This window comes from Scyliorhinus torazame, chromosome 15 (assembly GCF_047496885.1).
Source record: "Scyliorhinus torazame isolate Kashiwa2021f chromosome 15, sScyTor2.1, whole genome shotgun sequence".
Lineage (NCBI taxonomy): Eukaryota > Metazoa > Chordata > Chondrichthyes > Carcharhiniformes > Scyliorhinidae > Scyliorhinus > Scyliorhinus torazame.
This window is the reverse complement of record NC_092721.1, coordinates 996,331-1,012,152: the sequence shown is the minus strand read 5'-3', so window position 1 is coordinate 1,012,152 and position 15,822 is coordinate 996,331.

Genomic DNA, 15,822 nt, shown 5'->3' with positions numbered 1-15,822 from the left:
GAGACGAAGGTGGGTGAAAGAGAGCGAAACGAGACGAAGGAGGGTGAAAGAGGGTGAAACGAGACGAAGGAGGGTGAAAGAGGGCGAAACGAGATGAAGGAGGGTGAAAGAGAGTGAAACGAGACGAAGGAGGGTGAAAGAGAGCGAAACGAGACGAAGGAGGGTGAAAGAGAGCGGAACGAGACGAAGGAGGGTGAAAGAGAACGGAACAAGACGAAGGAGGGTGAAAGACAGCGAAACGAGATGAAGGAGGGTGAAAGAGAGCGAAACGAGACGAAGGAGGGTGAAAGAGGGCGAAACGAGACGAAGGAGGGTGAAAGAGAGCGAAACGAGAGGAAGGAGGGTGAAAGAGAGCGAAACGAGACGAAGGAGGGTGGAAGAGAGCGAAACGAGACGAAGGAGGGTGAAAGAGAGCGAAACGAGACGAAGGAGGGTGAAAGAGAGCGAAAGGAGTCGAAGGAGGGTGAAAGAGAGCGGAACGAGGCGAAGGAGGGTGAAATAGACCGAAACGAGACGAAGGAGGGTGAAAGAGACCGAAACGAGACGAAGGAGGGTGAAAGAGAGCGAAACGAGACGAAGGACGGTGAAAGAGAGCGAAACGAGACGAAGGAGGGTGAAAGAGAGTGAAACGAGTCGAAGAAGGGTGAAAGAGACGAGACAAACGAGGATGAAAGAGAGCGAAACGAGGCGAAGGAGGTTGAAAGAGAGCGAAACGAGATGAAGGTGGGTGAAAGAGATCGAAACGAGAGGAAGGAGGGTGAAAGAGAGTGAAACGAGACGAAGGAGGGGGAAAGAGAACGGAACGAGACGAAGGAGTGTGAAAGAGAGCGAAACGAGACGAAGGAGGGTGAAAGAGAGCGAAACGAGACGAAGGAGGGTGAAAGAGAACGGAACGAGACGAAGGAGTGTGAAAGAGAGCGAAACGAGATGAAGGAGGGTGAAAGAGAGCGAAACGAGACGAAGGAGGGTGAAAGAGAGCGAAACGAGACGAAGGAGGGTGAAAGAGAGCGAAACGAGACGAAGGAGGGTGAAAGAGAGCGAAACGAGACGAAGGAGGGTGAAAGAGAGCGAAACGAGACGAAGGAGGGTGAAAGAGAGCGAAACGAGACGAAGGAGGGTGAAAGACAGCGAAACGAGACGAAGGAGCGTGAAAGAGAGCGAAACGAGACGAAGGAGGGTGAAAGAGAGCGAAACGAGACGAAGGAGGGTGAAAGAGAGCGAAACGAGAGGAAGGAGGGTGAAAGAGAGCGAAACGAGACGAAGGAGGGTGGCAGAGAGCGAAACGAGATGAAGGAGTTTGAAAGAGAGCGAAACAAGACGAAGGAGGGTGAAAGAGAGCGAAACGAGACGAAGGAGGGTGAAAGAGAGCGGAACGAGGCGAAGGAGGGTGAAATAGACCGAAACGAGAGGAAGGAGGGTGAAAGAGACCGAAACGAGACGAAGGAGGGTGAAAGAGAGCGAAACGAGACGAAGGACGGTGAAAGAGAGCGAAACGAGACGAAGGAGGGTGAAAGAGAGTGAAACGAGTCGAAGAAGGGTGAAAGAGACGAGACAAACGAGGATGAAAGAGAGCGAAACGAGGCGAAGGAGGTTGAAAGAGAGCGAAACGAGATGAAGGTGGGTGAAAGAGATCGAAACGAGAGGAAGGAGGGTGAAAGAGAGTGAAACGAGACGAAGGAGGGTCAAAGAGAGCGAAACGAGACGAAGGAGGGTGAAAGACAGCGAAACGAGACGAAGGAGGGTGAAAGAGAGCGAAACGAGACGAAGGAGGAGGAAAGAGAACGGAACGAGACGAAGGAGTGTGAAAGAGAGCGAAACGAGACGAAGGAGGGTGAAAGAGAGCGAAACGAGACGAAGGAGGGTGAAAGAGAACGGAACGAGACGAAGGAGTGTGAAAGAGAGCGAAACGAGATGAAGGAGGGTGAAAGAGAGCGAAACGAGACGAAGGAGGGTGAAAGAGAGCGAAACGAGACGAAGGAGGGTGAAAGAGAGCGAAACGAGACGAAGGAGGGTGAAAGAGAGCGAAACGAGACGAAGGAGGGTGAAAGAGAGCGAAACGAGACGAAGGAGGGTGAAAGAGAGCGAAACGAGACGAAGGAGGGTGAAAGACAGCGAAACGAGACGAAGGAGCGTGAAAGAGAGCGAAACGAGACGAAGGAGGGTGAAAGAGAGCGAAACGAGACGAAGGAGGGTGAAAGAGAGCGATACGAGAGGAAGGAGGGTGAAAGAGAGCGAAACGAGACGAAGGAGGGTGGCAGAGAGCGAAACGAGACGAAGGAGTTTGAAAGAGAGCGAAACAAGACGAAGGAGGGTGAAAGAGAGCGAAACGAGACGAAGGAGGGTGAAAGAGAGCGAAACGAGATGAAGGAGGGTGAAAGAGAGCGACACGAGACGAAGGAGGGTGAAAGAGAGCGAAACGAGACGAAGGTGGGTGAAAGAGAGCGAAACAAGACGAAGGAGGGTGAAAGAGAGCGAAACGAGACGAAGGAGGGTGAAAGAGAGCGAAACGAGACGAAGGAGGGTGAAAGACAGCGAAACGAGACGAAGGAGGGTGAAAGAGAGCGAAACGAGACGAAGGAGGGTGAAAGAGAACGGAACGAGACGAAGGAGGGTGAAAGAGAGCGAGACGAGACGAAGGAGGGTGAAAGAGAGCGAAACGAGATGAAGGAGGGTGAAAGAGAGCGAAACGAGACGAAGGAGGGTGAAAGAGAGCGAAACGAGACGAAGGAGGGTGAAAGAGAGCGAAAAAAGACGAAGGAGGGTGAAAGAGAGCGAAACGAGAGGAAGGAGGGTGAAAGAGAGCGAAACGAGACGGAGGGTGGAAGAGAGCGAAACGAGACGAAGGAGGGTGAAAGAGAGTGAAACGAGACGAAGGAGGGTGAAAGAGAGCGAAACGAGACGAAGGAGGGTGAAAGAGAGCTAAAGGAGTCGAAGGAGGGTGAAAGAGAGCGGAACGAGGCGAAGGAGGGTGAAAGAGACCGAAACGAGACGAAGGAGGGTGAAAGAGACCGAAACGAGACGAAGGTGTGTGAAAGAGAGCGAAACGAGACGAAGGAGGGTGAAAGAGAGCGAAACGAGACGAAGGAGGGTGAAAGAGAGTGAAACGAGTCGAAGGAGGGTGAAAGAGAGCTGAACGAGACAAACGAGGATGAAAGAGAGCGAAACGAGGCGAAGGAGGTTGAAAGAGAGCGACACGAGATGAAGGTGGGTGAAAGAGATCGAAACGAGAGGAAGGAGGGTGAAAGAGAGTGAAACGAGACGAAGGAGGGTCAAAGAGAGTGAAACGAGACGAAGGAGGGTGAAAGAGAGCGAAACGGGACGAAGGAGGGTGAAAGAGAGCGAAAAGAGACGAAGGTGGGTGAAAGAGAGCGAAACAAGACGAAGGAGGGTGAAAGAGGGTGAAACGAGACGAAGGAGGGTGAAAGAGGTCGAAACGAGATGAAGGAGGGTGAAAGAGAGTGAAACGAGACGAAGGAGGGTGAAAGAGAGCGAAACGAGACGAAGGAGGGGGAAAGAGAGCGGATCGAGACGAAGGAGGGTGAAAGAGTACGGAACGAGACCAAGGAGGGTGAAAGTGAGCGAAACGAGACGAAATAGGGTGAAAGCGAGCGAAACGAGACGAAGGAGGGTGAAAGAGAGCGAAACGAGACGAAGGAGGGTGAAAGAGAGCGAAACGAGACGAAGGAGAGTGAAAGACAGCGAAACGAGACGAAGGACGGTGAAAGACAGCGAAACGAGACGAAGGAGGGTGAAAGAGAGCGAAACGAGACGAAGGAGGGTGAAAGAGAGCGAAAGGAGTCGAAGGAGGGTGAAAGAGAGCGGAACGAGGCGAAGGAGGGTGAAAGAGACCGAAACGAGATGAAGGAGGGTGAAAGAGACCGAAACGAGACGAAGGAGGCTGAAAGAGAGCGAAACGAGACGAAGGAGGGTGAAAGAGAGCGAAACGAGACGAAGGAGGGTGTAAGAGAGTGAAACGAGTCGAAGGAGGGTGAAAGAGAGCTGGACGAGACAAACGAGGATGAAAGAGAGCGAAACGAGGCGAAGGAGGTTGAAAGAGAGCGAAACGAGATGAAGGTGGGTGAAAGAGAGCGAAACGAGATGAAGTAGGGTGAAAGAGAGCGAAACGAGACGAAGGAGGGTGAAAGAGAGCAAAACGAGTCGAAGGAGGGTGAAAGAGAGCGAAAGGAGTCGAAGGAGGGTGAAAGAGAACGGAACGAGACGAAGGAGGGTGAAAGAGAGCGGAACGAGACGAAGGAGGGTGAAAGAGAGCGAAACGAGACGAAGGAGGGTGAAAGAGAGCGAAACGAGACGAAGGTGGGTGAAAGAGAGCGAAACGAGACGAACGAGGGTGAAAGAGGGTGAAACGAGACGAAGGAGGGTGAAAGAGGGCGAAACGAGATGAAGGAGGGTGAAAGAGAGTGAAACGAGACGAAGGAGGGTGAAAGAGAGCGAAACGAGACGAAGGAGGGTGAAAGAGAGCGGAACGAGACGAAGGAGGGTGTAAGAGAACGGAACAAGACGAAGGAGGGTGAAAGACAGCGAAACGAGACGAAGGAGGGTGAAAGAGAGCGAAACGAGACGAAGGAGGGTGAAAGAGAGCGAAAGGAGTCGAAGGAGGGTGAAAGAGGGCGAAACGAGATGAAGGAGGGTGAAATAGAGTGAAACGAGACGAAGGAGGGTGAAAGAGAGCGAAACGAGACGAAGGAGGGTGAAAGAGAGCGGAACGAGACGAAGGAGGGTGTAAGAGAACGGAACAAGACGAAGGAGGGTGAAAGAAAGCGAAACGAGACGAAGGAGGGTGAAAGGGAGCGAAACAAGACGAAGGAGGGTGAAAGAGAGCGAAACGAGACGAAGGAGGGTGAAAGAGAGCGAAACGAGACGAAGGAGGGTGAAAGAGAGCGACATGAGACGAAGGAGGGTGAAAGAGAGCGAAACGAGACGAAGGAGGGTGAAAGAGAGCGAAACGAGACGAAGGAGGGTGAAAGACAGCGAAACGAGATGAAGGAGGGTGAAAGAGAGCGAAACGAGACGAAGGAGGGTGAAAGAGAGCGAAACGAGACGAAGGAGGGTGAAAGAGAGCGAAACGAGAGGAAGGAGGCTGAAAGAGAGCGAAACGAGACGAAGGAGGGTGGAAGAAAGCGAAACGAGACGAAGGAGGGTGAAAGAGAGCGAAACGAGACGAAGGAGGGTGAAAGAGAGCGAAAGGAGTCGAAGGAGGGTGAAAGAGAGCGGAACGAGGCGAAGGAGGGTGAAAGAGACCGAAACGAGACGAAGGAGGGTGAAAGAGACCGAAATGAGACGAAGGAGGGTGAAAGAGAGCGAAACGAGACGAAGGAGGGTGAAAGAGAGCGAAACGAGACGAAGGAGGGTGAAAGAGAGTGAAACGAGTCGAAGAAGGGTGAAAGAGACGAGACAAACGAGGATGAAAGAGAGCGAAACGAGGCGAAGGAGGTTGAAAGAGAGCGAAACGAGATGAAGGTGGGTGAAAGAGATCGAAACGAGAGGAAGGAGGGTGAAAGAGAGCGAAACGAGACGAAGGAGGGTCAAAGAGAGCGAAACGAGATGAAGGAGGGCGAAAGAGAGCGAAACGAGGCGAAGGAGGGTGAAAGAGAGCGAAACGAGACGAAGGAGGGTGAAAGAGAGCGAAAGGAGGCGAAGGAGGGTGAAAGAGAGCGAAAGGAGTCGAAGGAGGGTGAAGGAGAACGGAACGAGACGAAGGAGGGTGAAAGAGAGCGAAACGAGACGAAGGAGGGTGAAAGAGAGCGAAACGAGACGAAGGAGGGTGAAAGAGAGCGAAACGAGACGAAGGAGGGTGAAAGACAGCGAAACGAGACGAAGGAGGGTGAAAGAGAGCGAAACGAGACGAAGGAGGGTGAAAGAGACGAGACAAACGAGGATGAAAGAGAGCGAAACGAGGCGAAGGAGGTTGAAAGAGAGCGAAACGAGATGAAGGTGGGTGAAAGAGATCGAAACGAGAGGAAGGAGGGTGAAAGAGAGTGAAACGAGACGAAGGAGGGTCAAAGAGAGCGAAACGAGACGAAGGAGGGTGAAAGACAGCGAAACGAGACGAAGGAGGGTGAAAGAGAGCGAAACGAGACGAAGGAGGAGGAAAGAGAACGGAACGAGACGAAGGAGTGTGAAAGAGAGCGAAACGAGACGAAGGAGGGTGAAAGAGAGCGAAACGAGACGAAGGAGGGTGAAAGAGAACGGAACGAGACGAAGGAGTGTGAAAGAGAGCGAAACGAGATGAAGGAGGGTGAAAGAGAGCGAAACGAGACGAAGGAGGGTGAAAGAGAGCGAAACGAGACGAAGGAGGGTGAAAGAGAGCGAAACGAGACGAAGGAGGGTGAAAGAGAGCGAAACGAGACGAAGGAGGGTGAAAGAGAGCGAAACGAGACGAAGGAGGGTGAAAGAGAGCGAAACGAGACGAAGGAGGGTGAAAGACAGCGAAACGAGACGAAGGAGCGTGAAAGAGAGCGAAACGAGACGAAGGAGGGTGAAAGAGAGCGAAACGAGACGAAGGAGGGTGAAAGAGAGCGATACGAGAGGAAGGAGGGTGAAAGAGAGCGAAACGAGACGAAGGAGGGTGGCAGAGAGCGAAACGAGACGAAGGAGTTTGAAAGAGAGCGAAACAAGACGAAGGAGGGTGAAAGAGAGCGAAACGAGACGAAGGAGGGTGAAAGAGAGCGAAACGAGATGAAGGAGGGTGAAAGAGAGCGACACGAGACGAAGGAGGGTGAAAGAGAGCGAAACGAGACGAAGGTGGGTGAAAGAGAGCGAAACAAGACGAAGGAGGGTGAAAGAGAGCGAAACGAGACGAAGGAGGGTGAAAGAGAGCGAAACGAGACGAAGGAGGGTGAAAGACAGCGAAACGAGACGAAGGAGGGTGAAAGAGAGCGAAACGAGACGAAGGAGGGTGAAAGAGAACGGAACGAGACGAAGGAGGGTGAAAGAGAGCGAGACGAGACGAAGGAGGGTGAAAGAGAGCGAAACGAGATGAAGGAGGGTGAAAGAGAGCGAAACGAGACGAAGGAGGGTGAAAGAGAGCGAAACGAGACGAAGGAGGGTGAAAGAGAGCGAAAAAAGACGAAGGAGGGTGAAAGAGAGCGAAACGAGAGGAAGGAGGGTGAAAGAGAGCGAAACGAGACGGAGGGTGGAAGAGAGCGAAACGAGACGAAGGAGGGTGAAAGAGAGTGAAACGAGACGAAGGAGGGTGAAAGAGAGCGAAACGAGACGAAGGAGGGTGAAAGAGAGCTAAAGGAGTCGAAGGAGGGTGAAAGAGAGCGGAACGAGGCGAAGGAGGGTGAAAGAGACCGAAACGAGACGAAGGAGGGTGAAAGAGACCGAAACGAGACGAAGGTGTGTGAAAGAGAGCGAAACGAGACGAAGGAGGGTGAAAGAGAGCGAAACGAGACGAAGGAGGGTGAAAGAGAGTGAAACGAGTCGAAGGAGGGTGAAAGAGAGCTGAACGAGACAAACGAGGATGAAAGAGAGCGAAACGAGGCGAAGGAGGTTGAAAGAGAGCGACACGAGATGAAGGTGGGTGAAAGAGATCGAAACGAGAGGAAGGAGGGTGAAAGAGAGTGAAACGAGACGAAGGAGGGTCAAAGAGAGTGAAACGAGACGAAGGAGGGTGAAAGAGAGCGAAACGGGACGAAGGAGGGTGAAAGAGAGCGAAAAGAGACGAAGGTGGGTGAAAGAGAGCGAAACAAGACGAAGGAGGGTGAAAGAGGGTGAAACGAGACGAAGGAGGGTGAAAGAGGTCGAAACGAGATGAAGGAGGGTGAAAGAGAGTGAAACGAGACGAAGGAGGGTGAAAGAGAGCGAAACGAGACGAAGGAGGGGGAAAGAGAGCGGATCGAGACGAAGGAGGGTGAAAGAGTACGGAACGAGACCAAGGAGGGTGAAAGTGAGCGAAACGAGACGAAATAGGGTGAAAGCGAGCGAAACGAGACGAAGGAGGGTGAAAGAGAGCGAAACGAGACGAAGGAGGGTGAAAGAGAGCGAAACGAGACGAAGGAGAGTGAAAGACAGCGAAACGAGACGAAGGACGGTGAAAGACAGCGAAACGAGACGAAGGAGGGTGAAAGAGAGCGAAACGAGACGAAGGAGGGTGAAAGAGAGCGAAAGGAGTCGAAGGAGGGTGAAAGAGAGCGGAACGAGGCGAAGGAGGGTGAAAGAGACCGAAACGAGATGAAGGAGGGTGAAAGAGACCGAAACGAGACGAAGGAGGCTGAAAGAGAGCGAAACGAGACGAAGGAGGGTGAAAGAGAGCGAAACGAGACGAAGGAGGGTGTAAGAGAGTGAAACGAGTCGAAGGAGGGTGAAAGAGAGCTGGACGAGACAAACGAGGATGAAAGAGAGCGAAACGAGGCGAAGGAGGTTGAAAGAGAGCGAAACGAGATGAAGGTGGGTGAAAGAGAGCGAAACGAGATGAAGTAGGGTGAAAGAGAGCGAAACGAGACGAAGGAGGGTGAAAGAGAGCAAAACGAGTCGAAGGAGGGTGAAAGAGAGCGAAAGGAGTCGAAGGAGGGTGAAAGAGAACGGAACGAGACGAAGGAGGGTGAAAGAGAGCGGAACGAGACGAAGGAGGGTGAAAGAGAGCGAAACGAGACGAAGGAGGGTGAAAGAGAGCGAAACGAGACGAAGGTGGGTGAAAGAGAGCGAAACGAGACGAACGAGGGTGAAAGAGGGTGAAACGAGACGAAGGAGGGTGAAAGAGGGCGAAACGAGATGAAGGAGGGTGAAAGAGAGTGAAACGAGACGAAGGAGGGTGAAAGAGAGCGAAACGAGACGAAGGAGGGTGAAAGAGAGCGGAACGAGACGAAGGAGGGTGTAAGAGAACGGAACAAGACGAAGGAGGGTGAAAGACAGCGAAACGAGACGAAGGAGGGTGAAAGAGAGCGAAACGAGACGAAGGAGGGTGAAAGAGAGCGAAAGGAGTCGAAGGAGGGTGAAAGAGGGCGAAACGAGATGAAGGAGGGTGAAATAGAGTGAAACGAGACGAAGGAGGGTGAAAGAGAGCGAAACGAGACGAAGGAGGGTGAAAGAGAGCGGAACGAGACGAAGGAGGGTGTAAGAGAACGGAACAAGACGAAGGAGGGTGAAAGAAAGCGAAACGAGACGAAGGAGGGTGAAAGGGAGCGAAACAAGACGAAGGAGGGTGAAAGAGAGCGAAACGAGACGAAGGAGGGTGAAAGAGAGCGAAACGAGACGAAGGAGGGTGAAAGAGAGCGACATGAGACGAAGGAGGGTGAAAGAGAGCGAAACGAGACGAAGGAGGGTGAAAGAGAGCGAAACGAGACGAAGGAGGGTGAAAGACAGCGAAACGAGATGAAGGAGGGTGAAAGAGAGCGAAACGAGACGAAGGAGGGTGAAAGAGAGCGAAACGAGACGAAGGAGGGTGAAAGAGAGCGAAACGAGAGGAAGGAGGCTGAAAGAGAGCGAAACGAGACGAAGGAGGGTGGAAGAAAGCGAAACGAGACGAAGGAGGGTGAAAGAGAGCGAAACGAGACGAAGGAGGGTGAAAGAGAGCGAAAGGAGTCGAAGGAGGGTGAAAGAGAGCGGAACGAGGCGAAGGAGGGTGAAAGAGACCGAAACGAGACGAAGGAGGGTGAAAGAGACCGAAATGAGACGAAGGAGGGTGAAAGAGAGCGAAACGAGACGAAGGAGGGTGAAAGAGAGCGAAACGAGACGAAGGAGGGTGAAAGAGAGTGAAACGAGTCGAAGAAGGGTGAAAGAGACGAGACAAACGAGGATGAAAGAGAGCGAAACGAGGCGAAGGAGGTTGAAAGAGAGCGAAACGAGATGAAGGTGGGTGAAAGAGATCGAAACGAGAGGAAGGAGGGTGAAAGAGAGCGAAACGAGACGAAGGAGGGTCAAAGAGAGCGAAACGAGATGAAGGAGGGCGAAAGAGAGCGAAACGAGGCGAAGGAGGGTGAAAGAGAGCGAAACGAGACGAAGGAGGGTGAAAGAGAGCGAAAGGAGGCGAAGGAGGGTGAAAGAGAGCGAAAGGAGTCGAAGGAGGGTGAAGGAGAACGGAACGAGACGAAGGAGGGTGAAAGAGAGCGAAACGAGACGAAGGAGGGTGAAAGAGAGCGAAACGAGACGAAGGAGGGTGAAAGAGAGCGAAACGAGACGAAGGAGGGTGAAAGACAGCGAAACGAGACGAAGGAGGGTGAAAGAGAGCGAAACGAGACGAAGGAGGGTGAAAGAGAACGGAACGAGATGAAGGAGTGTGAAAGAGAGCGAAACGAGACGAAGGAGGGTGAAAGAGAGCGAAACGAGACGAAGGAGGGTGAAAGAGAGCGAAACGAGACGAAGGAGGGTGAAAGAGAGCCAAACGAGACGAAGGAGGGTGAAAGAGAGCGAAACGAGACGAAGGAGGGTGAAAGAGCGAAACGAGACGAAGGAGGGTGAAAGAGAGCGAAACGAGACGAAGGAGGGTGAAAGACAGCGAAACGAGACGAAGGAGGGTGAAAGAGAGCGAAATGAGCCGAAGGAGGGTGAAAGAGAGCGAAACGAGACGAAGGAGGGTGAAAGAGAGTGAAACGAGAGGAAGGAGGGTGAAAGAGAGCGAAACGAGACGAAGGAGGGTGGCAGAGAGCGAAACGAGACGAAGGAGGGTGAAAGAGAGCGAAACAAGACGAAGGAGGGTGAAAGAGAGCGAAACGAGACGAAGGAGGGTGAAAGAGAGCGAAACGAGATGAAGGAGGGTGAAAGAGAGTGACACGAGACGAAGGAGGGTGAAAGAGAGCGAAACGAGACGAAGGTGGGTGAAAGAGAGCGAAACGAGACGAAGGAGGGTGAAAGAGAGCGAAACGAGACGAAGGAGGGTGAACGAGAGCGAAACGAGATGAAGGAGGGTGAAAGACAGCGAAACGAGACGAAGGAGGGTGAAAGAGAGCGAAACGAGACGAAGGAGGGTGAAAGAGAACGGAACGAGACGAAGGAGGGTGAAAGAGAGCGAAACGAGACGAAGGAGGGTGAAAGAGAGCGAAACGAGAGGAAGGAGGGTGAAAGAGAGCGAAACGAGACGAAGGAGGGTGAAAGAGAGCGAAACGAGACGAAGGAGGGTGAAAGAGAGCGGAACGAGACGAAGGAGGGTGAAAGAGAGCGAAACGAGACGAAGGAGGGTGAAAGAGAGCGAAACGAGACGAAGGTGGGTGAAAGAGAGCGAAACGAGACGAAGGAGGGTGAAAGAGGGTGAAACGAGACGAAGGAGGGTGAAAGAGGGCGAAACGAGATGAAGGAGGGTGAAAGAGAGTGAAACGAGACGAAGGAGGGTGAAAGAGAGCGAAACGAGACGAAGGAGGGTGAAAGAGAGCGGAACGAGACGAAGGAGGGTGAAAGAGAACGGAACAAGACGAAGGAGGGTGAAAGACAGCGAAACGAGATGAAGGAGGGTGAAAGAGAGCGAAACGAGACGAAGGAGGGTGAAAGAGGGCGAAACGAGACGAAGGAGGGTGAAAGAGAGCGAAACGAGAGGAAGGAGGGTGAAAGAGAGCGAAACGAGACGGAGGAGGGTGGAAGAGAGCGAAACGAGACGAAGGAGGGTGAAAGAGAGCGAAACGAGACGAAGGAGGGTGAAAGAGAGCGAAAGGAGTCGAAGGAGGGTGAAAGAGAGCGGAACGAGGCGAAGGAGGGTGAAATAGACCGAAACGAGACGAAGGAGGGTGAAAGAGACCGAAACGAGACGAAGGAGGGTGAAAGAGAGCGAAACGAGACGAAGGACGGTGAAAGAGAGCGAAACGAGACGAAGGAGGGTGAAAGAGAGTGAAACGAGTCGAAGAAGGGTGAAAGAGACGAGACAAACGAGGATGAAAGAGAGCGAAACGAGGCGAAGGAGGTTGAAAGAGAGCGAAACGAGATGAAGGTGGGTGAAAGAGATCGAAACGAGAGGAAGGAGGGTGAAAGAGAGTGAAACGAGACGAAGGAGGGTCAAAGAGAGCGAAACGAGACGAAGGAGGGTGAAAGACAGCGAAACGAGACGAAGGAGGGTGAAAGAGAGCGAAACGAGACGAAGGAGGGGGAAAGAGAACGGAACGAGACGAAGGAGTGTGAAAGAGAGCGAAACGAGACGAAGGAGGGTGAAAGAGAGCGAAACGAGACGAAGGAGGGTGAAAGAGAACGGAACGAGACGAAGGAGTGTGAAAGAGAGCGAAACGAGACGAAGGAGGGTGAAAGAGAGCGAAACGAGACGAAGGAGGGTGAAAGAGAGCGAAACGAGACGAAGGAGGGTGAAAGAGAGCGAAACGAGACGAAGGAGGGTGAAAGAGAGCGAAACGAGACGAAGGAGGGTGAAAGAGAGCGAAACGAGACGAAGGAGGGTGAAAGAGAGCGAAACGAGACGAAGGAGGGTGAAAGACAGCGAAACGAGACGAAGGAGCGTGAAAGAGAGCGAAACGAGACGAAGGAGGGTGAAAGAGAGCGAAACGAGACGAAGGAGGGTGAAAGAGAGCGAAACGAGAGGAAGGAGGGTGAAAGAGAGCGAAACGAGACGAAGGAGGGTGGCAGAGAGCGAAACGAGACGAAGGAGTTTGAAAGAGAGCGAAACAAGACGAAGGAGGGTGAAAGAGAGCGAAACGAGACGAAGGAGGGTGAAAGAGAGGGAAACGAGAAGAAGGAGGGTGAAAGAGAGCGACACGAGACGAAGGAGGGTGAAAGAGAGCGAAACGAGACGAAGGTGGGTGAAAGAGAGCGAAACGAGACGAAGGAGGGTGAAAGAGAGCGAAACGAGACGAAGGAGGGTGAAAGAGAGCGAAACGAGACGAAGGAGGGTGAAAGACAGCGAAACGAGACGAAGGAGGGTGAAAGAGAGCGAAACGAGACGAAGGAGGGTGAAAGAGAACGGAACGAGACGAAGGAGGGTGAAAGAGAGCGAAACGAGACGAAGGAGGGTGAAAGAGAGCGAAACGAGACGAAGGAGGGTGAAAGAGAGCGAAACGAGACGAAGGAGGGTGAAAGAGAGCGAAACGAGACGAAGGAGGGTGAAAGAGAGCGAAAAAAGACGAAGGAGGGTGAAAGAGAGCGAAACGAGAGGAAGGAGGGTGAAAGAGAGCGAAACGAGACGGAGGGTGGAAGAGAGCGAAACGAGACGAAGGAGGGTGAAAGAGAGCGAAACGAGACGAAGGAGGGTGAAAGAGAGCGAAACGAGACGAAGGAGGGTGAAAGAGAGCGAAAGGAGTCGAAGGAGGGTGAAAGAGAGCGGAACGAGGCGAAGGAGGGTGAAAGAGACCGAAACGAGACGAAGGAGGGTGAAAGAGACCGAAACGAGACGAAGGAGTGTGAAAGAGAGCGAAACGAGACGAAGGAGGGAGAAAGAGAGCGAAACGAGACGAAGGAGGGTGAAAGAGAGTGAAACGAGTCGAAGGAGGGTGAAAGAGAGCTGAACGAGACAAACGAGGATGAAAGAGAGCGAAACGAGGCGAAGGAGGTTGAAAGAGAGCGACACGAGATGAAGGTGGGTGAAAGAGATCGAAACGAGAGGAAGGAGGGTGAAAGAGAGTGAAACGAGACGAAGGAGGGTCAAAGAGAGCGAAACGAGACGAAGGAGGGTGAAAGAGAGCGAAACGAGACGAAGGAGGGTGAAAGAGAGCGAAAAGAGACGAAGGTGGGTGAAAGAGAGCGAAACGAGACGAAGGAGGGTGAAAGAGGGTGAAACGAGAAGAAGGAGGGTGAAAGAGGTCGAAACGAGATGAAGGAGGGTGAAAGAGAGTGAAACGAGACGAAGGAGGGTGAAAGAGAGCGAAACGAGACAAGGAGGGGGAAAGAGAGCGGATCGAGACGAAGGAGGGTGAAAGAGTACGGAACGAGACCAAGGAGGGTGAAAGTGAGCGAAACGAGACGAAATAGGGTGAAAGCGAGCGAAACGAGACGAAGGAGGGTGAAAGAGAGCGAAACGAGACGAAGGAGGGTGAAAGAGAGCGAAACGAGACGAAGGAGAGTGAAAGAGAGCGAAACGAGACGAAGGACGGTGAAAGACAGCGAAACGAGACGAAGGAGGGTGAAAGAGAGCGAAACGAGACGAAGGAGGGTGAAAGAGAGCGAAAGGAGTCGAAGGAGGGTGAAAGAGAGCGGAACGAGGCGAAGGAGGGTGAAAGAGACCGAAACGAGATGAAGGAGGGTGAAAGAGACCGAAACGAGACGAAGGAGTCTGAAAGAGAGCGAAACGAGACGAAGGAGGGTGAAAGAGAGCGAAACGAGACGAAGGAGGGTGTAAGAGAGTGAAACGAGTCGAAGGAGGGTGAAAGAGAGCTGGACGAGACAAACGAGGATGAAAGAGAGCGAAACGAGGCGAAGGAGGTTGAAAGAGAGCGAAACGAGATGAAGGTGGGTGAAAGAGATCGAAACGAGAGGAAGGAGGGTGAAAGAGAGTGAAACGAGACGAAGGAGGGTCAAAGAGAGCGAAACGAGATGAAGGAGGCTGAAATAGGGCGAAACGAGACGAAGGAGGGTGAAAGAGAGCGAAACGAGAGGGACGAGGGTGAAAGAGAGATAAACGAGACAAAGGAGTGTCAAAGAGAGCGAAACGAGATGAAGGAGGGTCAAAAAGAGCGAAACGAGACGAAGGAGGGTGAAAAAGTGCGTAGCGAGACATGGAGGGTGAAAGAGAGCTGAACGAGACAAACGAGGATGAAAGAGAGCGAAACGAGGCGAAGGAGGTTGAAAGAGAGCGAAACGAGATGAAGGTGGGTGAAAGAGATCGAAACGAGAGGAAGGAGGGTGAAAGAGAGTGAAACGAGATGAAGGAGGGTCAAAGAGAGCGAAACGAGATGAAGAAGGGTGAAAGAGAGCGAAACGAGACGAAGGAGGGCGAAAGAGAGCAAAACGAGATGAAGGTGGGTGAAAGAGAGCGAAACGAGACGAAGGAGGGTGAAAGAGAGCGAAAGGAGTCGAAGAAGGGAGAAAGAGAGCGAAAGGAGTCGAAGGAGGGTGAAAGAGAACGGAACGAGACGAAGGAGGGTGAAAGAGAGTGAAACGAGACGAAGGAGGGTGAAAGAGAGCGAAACGAGACGAAGGAGGGTGAAAGAGAGCGAAAAGAGACGAAGGTGGGTGAAAGAGAGCGAAACGAGACGAAGGAGGGTGAAAGAGGGTGAAACGAGACGAAGGAGGGAGAAAGAGGGCGAAACGAGATGAAGGAGGGTGAAAGAGAGTGAAACGAGATGAAGGAGGGTGAAAGAGAGCGAAACGAGATGAAGGAGGGGGAAAGAGAGCGGAACGAGACGAAGGAGGGTGAAAGAGAACGGAACGAGACGAAGGAGGGTGAAAGTGAGCGAAACGAGACGAAGCAGGGTGAAAGAGAGCGAAACGAGACGAAGGAGGGGGAAAGAGAGCGGATCGAGACGAAGGAGGGTGAAAGAGTACGGAACGAGACCAAGGAGGGTGAAAGTGAGCGAAACGAGACGAAATAGGGTGAAAGCGAGCGAAACGAGACGATGGAGGGTGAAAGAGAGCGAAACGAGACGAAGGAGGGTGAAAGAGAGCGAAACGAGACGAAGGAGGGTGAAAGAGAGCGAAACGAGACGAAGGACGGTGAAAGACAGCGAAACGAGACGAAGGAGGGTGAAAGAGAGCGAAACGAGACGAAGGAGGTTGAAAGAGAGCGAAAGGAGTTGAAGGAGGGTGAAAGAGAGCGGAACGAGGCGAAGGAGGGTGAAAGAGACCGAAACGAGATGAAGGAGGGTGAAAGAAACCGAAACGAGACGAAGGAGGCTGAAAGAGAGCGAAACGAGACGAAGGAGGGTGAAAGAGAGCGAAACGAGACGAAGGAGGGTGTAAGAGAGTGAAACGAGTCGAAGGAGGGTGAAAGAGAGCTGGACG